This window comes from Solenopsis invicta, chromosome 12 (genome assembly GCF_016802725.1).
Source record: "Solenopsis invicta isolate M01_SB chromosome 12, UNIL_Sinv_3.0, whole genome shotgun sequence".
Lineage (NCBI taxonomy): Eukaryota > Metazoa > Arthropoda > Insecta > Hymenoptera > Formicidae > Solenopsis > Solenopsis invicta.
In genome coordinates this window covers 10,507,631-10,519,370 of record NC_052675.1, presented here as the reverse complement: position 1 = coordinate 10,519,370, position 11,740 = coordinate 10,507,631, and the positions used below count along the sequence as shown (strand labels likewise).

General features: G+C 31.9%; 1 protein-coding gene across 1 annotated transcript in view; it reads left to right on the top strand.

Moving 5' to 3' along the window:
• The window catches only part of LOC113004279 (enhancer of rudimentary homolog), a 202,537-nt gene that overhangs the window by 148,850 nt on the left and 41,947 nt on the right, over positions 1-11,740 (top strand). The gene's annotated exons all lie outside the window — the stretch shown is intronic.

Below are 11,740 nucleotides of genomic sequence, written 5' to 3'. Positions count from 1 at the left end.
CATTAAAAATTTTAAGATTATGGTTAACTAAGCTAATATTTTTTTCTAATTATAAATTATAAGTTAAAACCAATGGCTTATAAAATTAATTCAGTTAAAAATTGTATGAATAAAAAACTAACTCGGTTAAAAATTGCATTGAGATTATTTTAAATTTAATTAAAAATTAATTTTGAAAAAAACATTATTTATATTAATTAAATTAAAATGTCGTAATTTTTAAAAATTAGATTAGTATAAATAACAAAACAATTACGATATGAATTATTAAATAAATTTGATATTTTGTTTATAAATTAAACTTGTATGAAATAATAAAAAAATAATGTTTTTTTTATGGGAATGTATTTTTTCTTTTACATGCAGGGGAAATCTTTAACAAATAAAAAAAATTAATAAGTTAAGATTTTAAAAATTACTAGTTAAAGTTAAAAATTAACTATTTAAAAATTAACTAAGTTAAGTTAAAAGTTATTAACGTTTTAATTTTATTATTTAATTATTTAATTTATAAGTATTTAATTAGTTACTACTCAACCCTGATCAAAAAAGCTAACGACTTACATAAAATTGAAAGGTTAATACAATATATCTTGTCAAGCAATAATATATCTTATCAGACAAATTTTGTAACTTGCTCTCAATTAATTTGCTTTTATTTTAAAGAAGCAAAATTCACGATGTACAGCTCTATTATTCGAAGAGTCTTTTTTCGGCGTGAGCAGTCTGTTTTCTTTCTATGTAGACAGCTCGCACCCTTTCCCCAATACTGAAAAGAAGACAGAAACTCCTATTAAAACGTGATATTTTAAAACAGAAGCTTTTTCTAAAATAGGAATACTAGAATCTACACATGCAATATGCCTGCGCTGTATAAATAAAGCAATTAAAGAAATAAAAATTGACAAACAATGACATACAAAATATAAAATGCGCGTTATCGAAATAAATACCTATTAGCTAAATGGCCCGTTTTCTGACACCATCAATATAATATATTAACCCGTTAAAGCCCACAGTTACACCAGCAAGATTACCCAAAAAATAACAATTAGAAATAGAACCGGAACATAAAAACATTACTAAAGAAACAAATATGTTTTTTAAATTGTTCTCGTTTTATAGCGTTCACAGCACTTGTAAGCATCAATCAGTTACAAAATTGATTTTTACAATGTGCTTTTTTTATGCTTTAGTTTTAATTCCAATTGTTATTTTTTAACTAATTTTGCCGGTCTGTCCGTGGGCTTTAATGAGCTAATTTTTTATATTCTTTTTAGGAAATATACATTATTTTAAATTATTTAATGAAAAAATTATTTAAAAATATTTTTAATTGGATTAATACATTTATATACTTTGAAAGACCACACAGGTCAGACAATACAATTTTTTATCCTTCTTTTGTTATGTGAGAAAGTTGAATAAATGATGACAGTCATACTCCGTTAAAACCTTTCCTTTTGATATGTTTTGCTCATCAAAAATAAAATTTATTGTTCTGGCAACACATTTAAAATCATAATTTACATGACAATTGTAAGAAATGTCATTTTTTTTCAACAGACCATGATCACTTTATTTCCTTTTTTTCACGTTAGAAGCGAAATTTTAGAAGGGATAACCATGACTTTTAACCTCGTATTTCTGAAGTTTATTTTTTTTAACTAAACAAAAAACCTTTTTACGGTTTCTAGTTTTTTATGTAATGATGATGAAATATCCGTTATATCCGTTATATCCGTTTTCTTTGAAAATTACACAAAATTATTTTATCTGCATTTGTTATGCTCTGGTATTATTGTTTCTTAAAATAATAATAAAAATACAATTATTATTATTATATTAAAATGATCGTAAATTGTGAGTAAATAATTACGATATTTACAATGTATAACTTTCGGAGAAAATAATTGTTTTATTATTTATTAATCTAATATTGATTAAATAATAAATTTTTTAAAACTAAGTTTTCTATAAATTTTAGGGAAACGGTTTTGAATTTTTAAAAAATATATTGTTAGACGCAGTTCCTTTTTCTTGTGTTTTTTATTTGCGTGTAAAGTTACAGATTCGGTAATTAAACTCTCTTGAGCTTCTCTGTTGCCATGCTACAAATCGGTTGGAGATCTGAGAGAGCGAGTGAATTAACCAATAGCAACTAACAATTGAACAATTTGGCCAATTAACTAATGTGATTCATCAATTCTTTCTCTGTTCAAAATCTTGGACCGAACTCTAGTATGGTAGTAGTCGTAGAAACAGCAGGGCTTTATGTCGGTGCAAGACAAATATTTGTCTTTTAAACCTTAATGTGATCACATTTATCTCGCTCGTAAAAAATTAGCGAAACTGGAGCACTTAACAAAATTTACGAGTTGCGAATAAATCTTTTTGTCAGTTTTTGCTCTTTTTTTGATTAACAAGGTCACATACAAAACTGTAGCGGAACGAAGGGTTGATGATGCGTGAAAAAACCGGTTTTACTTTTTTTCTATTTATCAATGTTAGACTTTGAATCTGTATGTACTTTTTCCGTACTGTAATTTTTCTGGAAGAAATTCTAGTCTAATTGCACCGACAAAATAATTAAGTGATTCAATAGGTCAATGTTTGTAAAAACGTTTTTCGATGTGCCACTATATTGTTTTTTTCTTTGCTTCGAATAAAGTAATAGAGATTAATTCAAATAAGACGAGATATTAAAACAATTCATTATTTTTAAACATTTTTTTATTATAATTTACCGTAATTATAGGGTAATTATAATTGTTATAATATTACAGAAAAAAAGTTAAAATATTATGTATAATAAATATGATAAAATTACAAAAATTAGAATTTTTTTATAAAAAGTTATTAAAATATAATGTTGCATATGATATTTTAAAACCAAAATAATATAATAATTACAAATTATAGAGAATTATTTATAGAGAAATACTCATTATTAATTTTAAAAGAGTATATGTTATCGTTACCATTATAAACGGAAAAATTAACGATTTTTACAAAAGATAAAAAGAAACAATAAATGATAATAATGATTACTTTTGGCAAAAAGTACCAATGCGATCAGTGGCATTTTTCGTTAATGAATAGGGAAGCAATATACTTGTGTCGGTTGTGGACTGACAATAAAGAATGTTTTTCTGCATATGTGAAATCTGCTGCGTCTAAAGAGGTACAGCTGTTATATTATAGTTCCACCCTTTTCTAGGCTCAGGTAAATACGTCAAGCGTATTTTTTGAAAAGGATTTTTCTCTTACCTTAGAAACATAAATTTTTAGTTTGTAAAATAAAATTATAAAAAACCTAAAATAAGTTAATAACTAGAAGGTTTTAAATAAATAATTTTTAGAAAATGTGCTTCACACACATTTAGGTCCTGAAATAATCGTTAAACTGCCATTTGAACATTAAACGTTACTTAATAAGCGGTTTACATAAATCTATTTTATTTTTTTAAATATAATTTGAGCTATCTGAAAAAATTATTTATTTATCTTTTTTAAATTTCTGTCATTGTAAATACATAATTTAAGACGCTCACACGTCTTGTCGGAAGCACGTGTTGAGAGGAGAAGCGCTCTAAATTCTTGATTTGAATCAGTTTGCCAGCGTTGTGACGAAAATTTTCACCAAAGTCAGAAAGCGATAGCCCACTGATGTTTTTGGCACGGTCAGCTACAACCGGCGACCGGCTCCATCGGCTGCAGGCTGCAGCTCGCAAATGGTGCCCCTCTAACGACAAACATCTCTGACAGCTGACCCACACTCACGATGACCCACACTTATTCATCCACTAACATCGTGGTGAATTAGAGTGCGTTTTTCAGGACGAATTTTTAACGTCCTGACCAATCTTGCTGCGTCGCCCCTTCCTAAAGGAGATTATAGTAGAATTTAGTCGCTTTAATAAGGGCTCGTTATATCCAAGAAGAATGAAACATCCGATGTTCGACATTTGTTTGATGCCTTATCTTGAAAGAAAGAGAAAGAGAGAGAGAAAAAAAGAGAAATTTAAATGACATTATATCTCTTAATAATGAAAGCACACAATCACTTAGTACATGAATACTTATAGTCTACCAAAATAGAAAATAATATTGCATATAAAATATTTTTGTATTTTCATATTTAACGTAATATTAATGTTAAATTTTCCAACTTTGAGGTTTATTTTTTAGAGCCATCTCATTGAAATAATAGATGAAAAATTGCAGTGTGTATACAAAAAGGCGCAAAAAGATAATGTTTGTAATTTCAGCTAAATGCCAATTTTGTATAATCAGTTCAACTGTAGCTTAGAAATTTTCTCTGAAATTTTCTTGCTGCAGGCCCTCGCTCCCCTCCCATTCCTCTTTCTTCACTCTGTCCTTATTATCCTACTAAATTCGCCATTCTTGCTGAGAGAGTGGATCGAAGGGCTGTCGATTTTTAAGCACGTTCAACTGTGATCTTTTTCGTCCACAATTCCATGCATTTTCTTTTGACCTTCCTCACTTTACTGAATTCACAGCCTTTTCTCCACAGCCGGCTTTTTATATGAAAAAGAATGGGGGGAGGGTGAAGAGGGGGGTGCATTCTCTCTTCACTCCCTCGTCTCTCGATTCCTCTGCGCTTTTCCTGCGAGCGTGCAGTTTCTGACCCTGTACATATATATTAAACGTACACACTGACAGCTAGCGGGAGCACGGGTGAAATGAACCCTACGAGATCAACAAGAATTCGAGAGAAAAAAACGAGAGAAAAAAAAGAGAGCCGGGATGTCGTGAGTCGCGATGGCACGCGTTGGATGCAACAGGTTTATAAAAAAAGTTCTACATTGAACGCGTGCACCTTGCGTGACTCAATAGAAAATGACTCTTAAATTAATTTCATACACACAGCTGGCACTCTGTCTGTTTACTCGTAAATTCAATGAATGTTTTTATTTTCTTTTTTTTTATTATTATAAGAATAATTACGTTCAACTCGTGCCCCGATCTTTCAAAGTTCAAGTCAATGTCCAAATTTCAAATCTCGATTTTAGAGATTCGTAGTTCATTCATCATTTTGTCCCTTTCCTTCCTCTCTCTCTCTCTTAGTTTCTTTCTTCTTCTCTCTCTTTCTCTGTTCCATTTAGTAGCGTTCCTTCGTAGCGTAGACGTAGCTTCATCTTCATAGAACTCGTATTCCTATCCCCAAAGAATTTGCTTCGCTAAACTCTTTCAGGTGGAATCTCTTCTGCCATCTACAGAACACGAGACAGCCTATTTAGTTGAACCATATAGCTCTTCTCACCTTTCTTTTTCATTCTTCCGTTTTATTTTTTTCTTAGCATTGTATATCTTTCTTACCTCATTTCATTTCATCGTAAACTTTCTCTTTTCTTATCCTCTTTCTCGTAATCCTTTTTTCTTATTTTTTTTTTTTTTTGTAACTTTTACTGCACTTTTTTGTGATTTTATTTTATTTTGTTACTCCTTTTCATTTTTTCACTTGACGAATGTACGTTCCTAGAAAACTTGAGCCGTAGAGCAGCAATAAACGCACACTCAATCTAGCAATCAGTTTTTTCTGTTTTTTTTTTCTGTTTTTGGTTTTCTTTGTGTATCGACCAAAATACATTGATCGCTGAACGGGCAGCTGTAACATCTACCACTACTGTCTATCAATACGATAGAATATTACAAACGTGATACAATTCTCTTTACCGGTTAAAAATAATAATACGCAGATATTGAACCCCAAGATTATTAAACAAAGATTGCACGAACAATGTTCTTCTTTTTTTATAAAGTTTTAATATATATCGCCTATATAAATTTATTTGGGCAACGAGTAGCGAATTTCTCACATTTTGTAACGTGCCATCTGAGATCAGCCGTGAACGGATCGAACGTAACCTGATAAATAAGAAATTGGGGTTCACGCTGTTGAGAGGGGTCAGCCATTGAACAATGACCGGGTGCATGACCTTCTCACCCCCAGGGTTAATATGCGGACGACTAAACATTGGCGATCGGACAATACGAGATTTATAGGTCGACACATACGCGACCATTGTCCATCCCAATCCCAATGGACGTTGACCGGGAAGAAGAGATTTTTCGAGAAAACGACCGGTTGCAGCCGTTCGAGACCGCGTGTACGCGAAAAACGATGAGAAAACCGGGGAAAATCACATTTCCGACCCCACAGAAAATTTCACCGTTTAATCTCCTCCCCTGCGTTCTCGTCGCCACCCCTGCGAAACGTGCGCGATAGTGCTGATCGCGGAGGGTTAATAACGAAGCGTATCGATCTCTTTGACGCTCGTCTCTCTGCTCTTACACCCCCTCTCTATTTTCCTTTCGCATACATTTTGCACTTATTCACATCTCTGTTTATTTTTACACTTCTCAAGGCTATTCTACGTGAAACGCAGTATGCGAATCACAGCTCGCACATTCTCATTTCAGCCAACTCATCAAGTTACGTGCGTACCATGGACTTGAGTGTATAAATAAAAAATTAAATTCATATGTAAGTTTTAATAATGTAAGACCTTTAATTGTGAACGCACGAGTTTCGCGCCTTGCACATAGCAAACGCATGATATCTTCTTCGATCTTGGCGAAAACAGCAATCTCACGCGACGTCCCAACATTTTTCTGACCGCTCGCATGTCCCTCGTATAATCGGATCCGCAGCTTCACGGAACGCCACGTTCGATCGTTCTCATTTATAGATTTTTTTGTATCGGCTTCCGAGGGGCGATTTGGTTTTTCAAGGGCGAAGCGGAGATCATTGCACTCGCTCCCTGCGGACCCTCGCGGAGAAGAAGGACGCGAAGGGAGGACGAGGAAAAGGGACGGGTCACAAGGTGACCAAACGCACACGTTAATTCTAACCCAAAGTGACCCTAGCAGGGGATTTTTTTCCTTTTATAATGCGCATCGTCTCTCGTCGCCGCCCCATTTCTTCCGCAACCCCTCTTCGCTTCTACAGCTTCAGCTTCTATTTCGCCGTCTGTGGAGTACCGAGACATACGATACGACGTTAACGAAGGCACGCGCCGAGAAAAAAGAAGAAAAAAGAAAAAAGATAGAAAGAGAGAGAGAGAGAACGAGAAATTTCCGCTTTTCCGCCTCAGCTGTGCACTGCCTTATTCTATTTATAGAGTAGCATGGACTCTCACATACGTACGTGGGGGATCATTCGGATGGATGAGGGAGATGGGGAGAGAATACGGAACCGCGAGCCAGTAAAGTTTCCCTTGCCGGAAGGTAAGCGAGGGATGAGATACGGCACGCGCTCACCACGCGCCAACGTCCTTAAAAAAAAGGTCCTTAAAAAACGATCAGTAAAATTAGACAGAAAAAAACAAGATATAATAAATCGTTTTTCAGTTTTTCCTCACCTGACACGCAGAGTAAGTTCCGTACCTTCTCTTTTTATTTTCTTATTACACAATAAATTGTGGCAAATAAGAACGCAATTCGTAAAATTTTTATAATATTTTTATAACAATTTTTTAAATATTTTTCCTTATAATATTGTTACCCACTTGCACACATACGCTCGCACTCGTACTCAGAGTTTCCAAACGAAAACGCGTGCTCGCAACACTCGCACGTGAGAAGAAAATACTTTTCGTTTTAAAAGAACACCGACTTTAATAGGGAGCAACTAACAATTACAAAACTCGGTTCGCAATCGGACGCCCAGAAAATACGTCCTGTCAGTTTGGCAGCTCCGCACACGACAACCACTGTTGCTATAAGCTAGACCTTCGGATGTCTATATGTTACAGCAGTTTTGCAATTGTTGTAAAGTTTTTTAATACGACTGGTTCTTGTCCTCTATCTCAATTCCTGCTAAATCTGAATATATAAAATTAATCATATTAAAGAATTTTATAACAATTGTAAAACAACTTTTTCTGCTGAACGCATTTACACTTATACACGACTTAGAAAGCTTTTTATATTCACCTTAAGTATCGTACCTTTGTCAATTTGCCGAGCAATCTATTCATTTTTAAGCAAAAAAAAGATTGTACGTAGAAAACTATTTTTCTTTGCCTAAAATATCATATGTACAATTAGATTCCATTACGAGTGTTCTCCAGGTATCATTTTAACCTTGTTAACATTTAATAACAATAACGATAAAAAATGCCATTTTGGGAACACTGAATAAATACCTCTCGAAGAGAGAGGCAACGCTTCATACATGATTTAGTGTTTCAAAAGATTCTAATGCTATGGATGATGTTGCATTGTACAATATAATATATAAATGTGCATTTAACACGAACTTTCAATGAATGCCAAAAATATATCTATTGTTATAAGTAAAAAAACCAGAAAGGAGAACAGAATAGAATAAAACCTGAATTTCATATTCAGAATAAGTCATGCATTACAACATTCGCATCATGAAAAATTAGTTTGTGAAAAAACATAAAAGGACGGATAATTAATCACGAAAATCCTTTCCATTTGAAGCGAACGATCGATCTATCTTAAGCACCCCTTGAGGGCGCACCGACCTTTCCAATTCCCTTAAATGAGTAGCTCCTTGAAACACGTATTTTGCGGTTTTTCATAATTTTTAACCGTTTCCGAAATAAATGAAGTGAGACTTTAAGAACACCCTGTGGCTCGGCAATTTTGTGCACCTGTAAAAAAACATATAGAATAAGGTATCCCACACACGCGACGTCTTAGGCTTTAGACGCTTGAAAGATATCTCAAAAACGTCTTACATATCACACGCGCTACCATCGGGAAGATATTTTGTCATTTATTTCCAATTATATTGTAATTAATCTTTTCTTTTATAACATATACAATCAATTTTACATCCATTATTAAATCTTCAAGATAACAAATTCTATTTTAAAATCTAATTAAAAACAGATGGTAAAATATCTTCCGATTCCATAATTATCTTCTATCATATTATTATTTCATATTATAATTGCGTCATCACGTATTACATTAATTTTTCTTTTTACACTGATTACAATAACATTGATTATAACATAGATAGAAATACAACTTAATGATTTGCGTTAAATCAATGGAACGTAGATAGAATCGTATATTACATACACACGCACACACATATGCGACGGATTTAAAGTGACGGAAGGGTGAACTCCGAAAATGCCGGCCCCTCGCCGAAGGAGTGCAACCTGTTGAATGTGAAGGGGGGGTTTTAATTTTTTTTATGAACGCGATCGGGCTCGTATTACCAGCCACTTCTGTAATAGGTATCAACCTGTTGAGGGAAGGGGAGTTTTTTTCTCGCATCGCTCCCATTATTCACGGCCTTGTTCGTGGAGGGAGAGTGTCAAGTGCCGTTTTTTCTTCATCCGCTTTTTATAATCGGCTGAAAAAGCTCCCCGCATCGAATCGCGAGGAACAAGTGCAATTACCTGCACGATTATGGGGAGAACGATAGCATAATATCTTTATTGTCCTGCTTATCCACCGTATTTCCCCGTCCAACCACTTTCATTTTATTTGCATTAGATATTTTTTGTGCACGATGCGACGAAGACAATTATGAACTCTCGTTAAAAATTTCGGTTTCAATATTGAAGAGTGAATACATGAAGAATATATTTCTCGAGCTTTTATTTGATTTGAGAAAAAAATGAGTTGTCGAATTTCTCTGGAAACCCTTCAGGTGCAAGCAAAACGACACAAACTAGAATGTTTTTACCTGCGCAGACCTTTGTAATCCTCTTGCGGAATGTCTCTCTCTTTTTCTTCTCCTCTCCTCTCCCCCACCGCCCTCTTTCTCTGTCCCTCTTATTCACTCAGAGAAAAAGGAGACGATGATTTTCAATCAAAATAATAACAAAATTCAATGACTCTTGTTTGAAATGTTCTTCCACGAACTTCATTCTTTTTTAAATTGTTAAAATCACTATTATATTGCCATTTATATATTCAATGATAAATTTTTTAATTCGTTGAAAAATATAAACATTTTAAATATTAATATTGCATTAAATAGAATTAAACTTTGCAAAAACTTTAATATAAAACTGATTAAACAAGATATGACCACTAGATACCGAGCGCGATGCGAGTTCACACAAATTCGTCGAAGTCAAGAAAGTGACTGAAAAAGCTGTCTGAAGATTCATTATGATCTTGGAATAGCAGACCAAGGTACATACTAAAATTAATTCTTATCAAAAAGTTGAACTTAAAATTTTAAACATGTTTTTCTCAAGATTACATTTTTTTATTTAATGATCACGATTTTTTTAAAACCATTGAATCACTTTAAAACTTTTAACAATATATTTTAAAATGCATTGTTTATCGTTCGATCATTTTTTTTAATATACAATATCTTGAACATTTATATTTAATCATTGACAATATTCTATGTATAGCCAGAATAATAAAAAATCATTTACTATGTATATTATAAAATTTACATAAAAGTACGGTTTTACTAAAATAAAAAAAAAATTTGTTAAGTACAAATCTAAAAATAATTTTATTGGACCATAAAAATAGTTATGTAGAACGCTCAAGTATAATGATAACTAATGTTGTAAAAAATTTTGACATTCTATCAATCAATTTGAACGTTTTACTGATTTATTTTAATAATTTAACAAAATTATTTTCAGCTCTATAACTAGCTAAGTTTTTAGATCTTTCAATAAAACTATTTCTTTTCGTGTAATTAAAAATAATTTGTCCTATTTTTTCTACATCAGCAAGAAATTTCTCACAAGACTTATTTCTCTCCTTCCTTGTAATGTCTAACGCTGAAAAAAATTCTAAACGATCTTTTTTACTATCAAAAGAAAAATAAGTAGAAAGTTTTATTTAAGAATATTCCCGAAGGAAATTGTCAAAGAGGATTATCCTCCTATTCATGTTCTTTTAAATGTAAGGATTACGGTAGCTTAAGAGTAGTATAATACCATTTCTTTTTTAGTATAAAAACCAGGGAAAGGGTAAAAATGCAAAGTTTCTACTCTCGTCTATTCTCGTTTTCTGATTTTTTAAATTTCTAATCCATTAAAATATTTCTTTCTACTTCTCCATTTCTTAACTGCTTCTTTAAATTTTTATAAACAATAATCACGCAACACATTGTAAATAATGTATATATGTATATAATATCTATTTAATCACAAATCTATGAAATGTTCGTATCACAGTGTTAAATCTTTTGCATTAATTTTATACATAATTGTGTTACTTTCTAACATACACAACATTTTAAATATATTCTGATGCAATCATTTACTTGTTCTGTTTAAGTAAAAATATTTATTTAAATAAATAAAGACATTTTAACTTGAATATATAATTTTTATTTTATTACATTTTTTACATTTAAATAATGATTTTCCAAATAAGCTAATAATATTATTAAATTTTATTGTTTTATTAGATTAAAAAACTAATTATTTTGAATATAAAATTCTAGAATTGCAAGAAAAACATATTTAATTAAAAATTATTTATTTTACTTACATAAGTATTTCAATTAAGAAACTTTAGTTTGATTGTAAAAAAATAAGCGATTAGGATCCACCGAGTAAATAATTTTTTGTTTTAAGATATTCTCTCTCAGCGTGTCCACCTTGTATTAAATTAACATAAAAATCTGAGTAGACCATTTGGAACATGCAATATATATTAAATTTAACAAAATTTTTCTAATTGTATATATTTTCCTTGTTTAACATACTGAACTATTCCTCACTCTCTATTTCTCATTTCG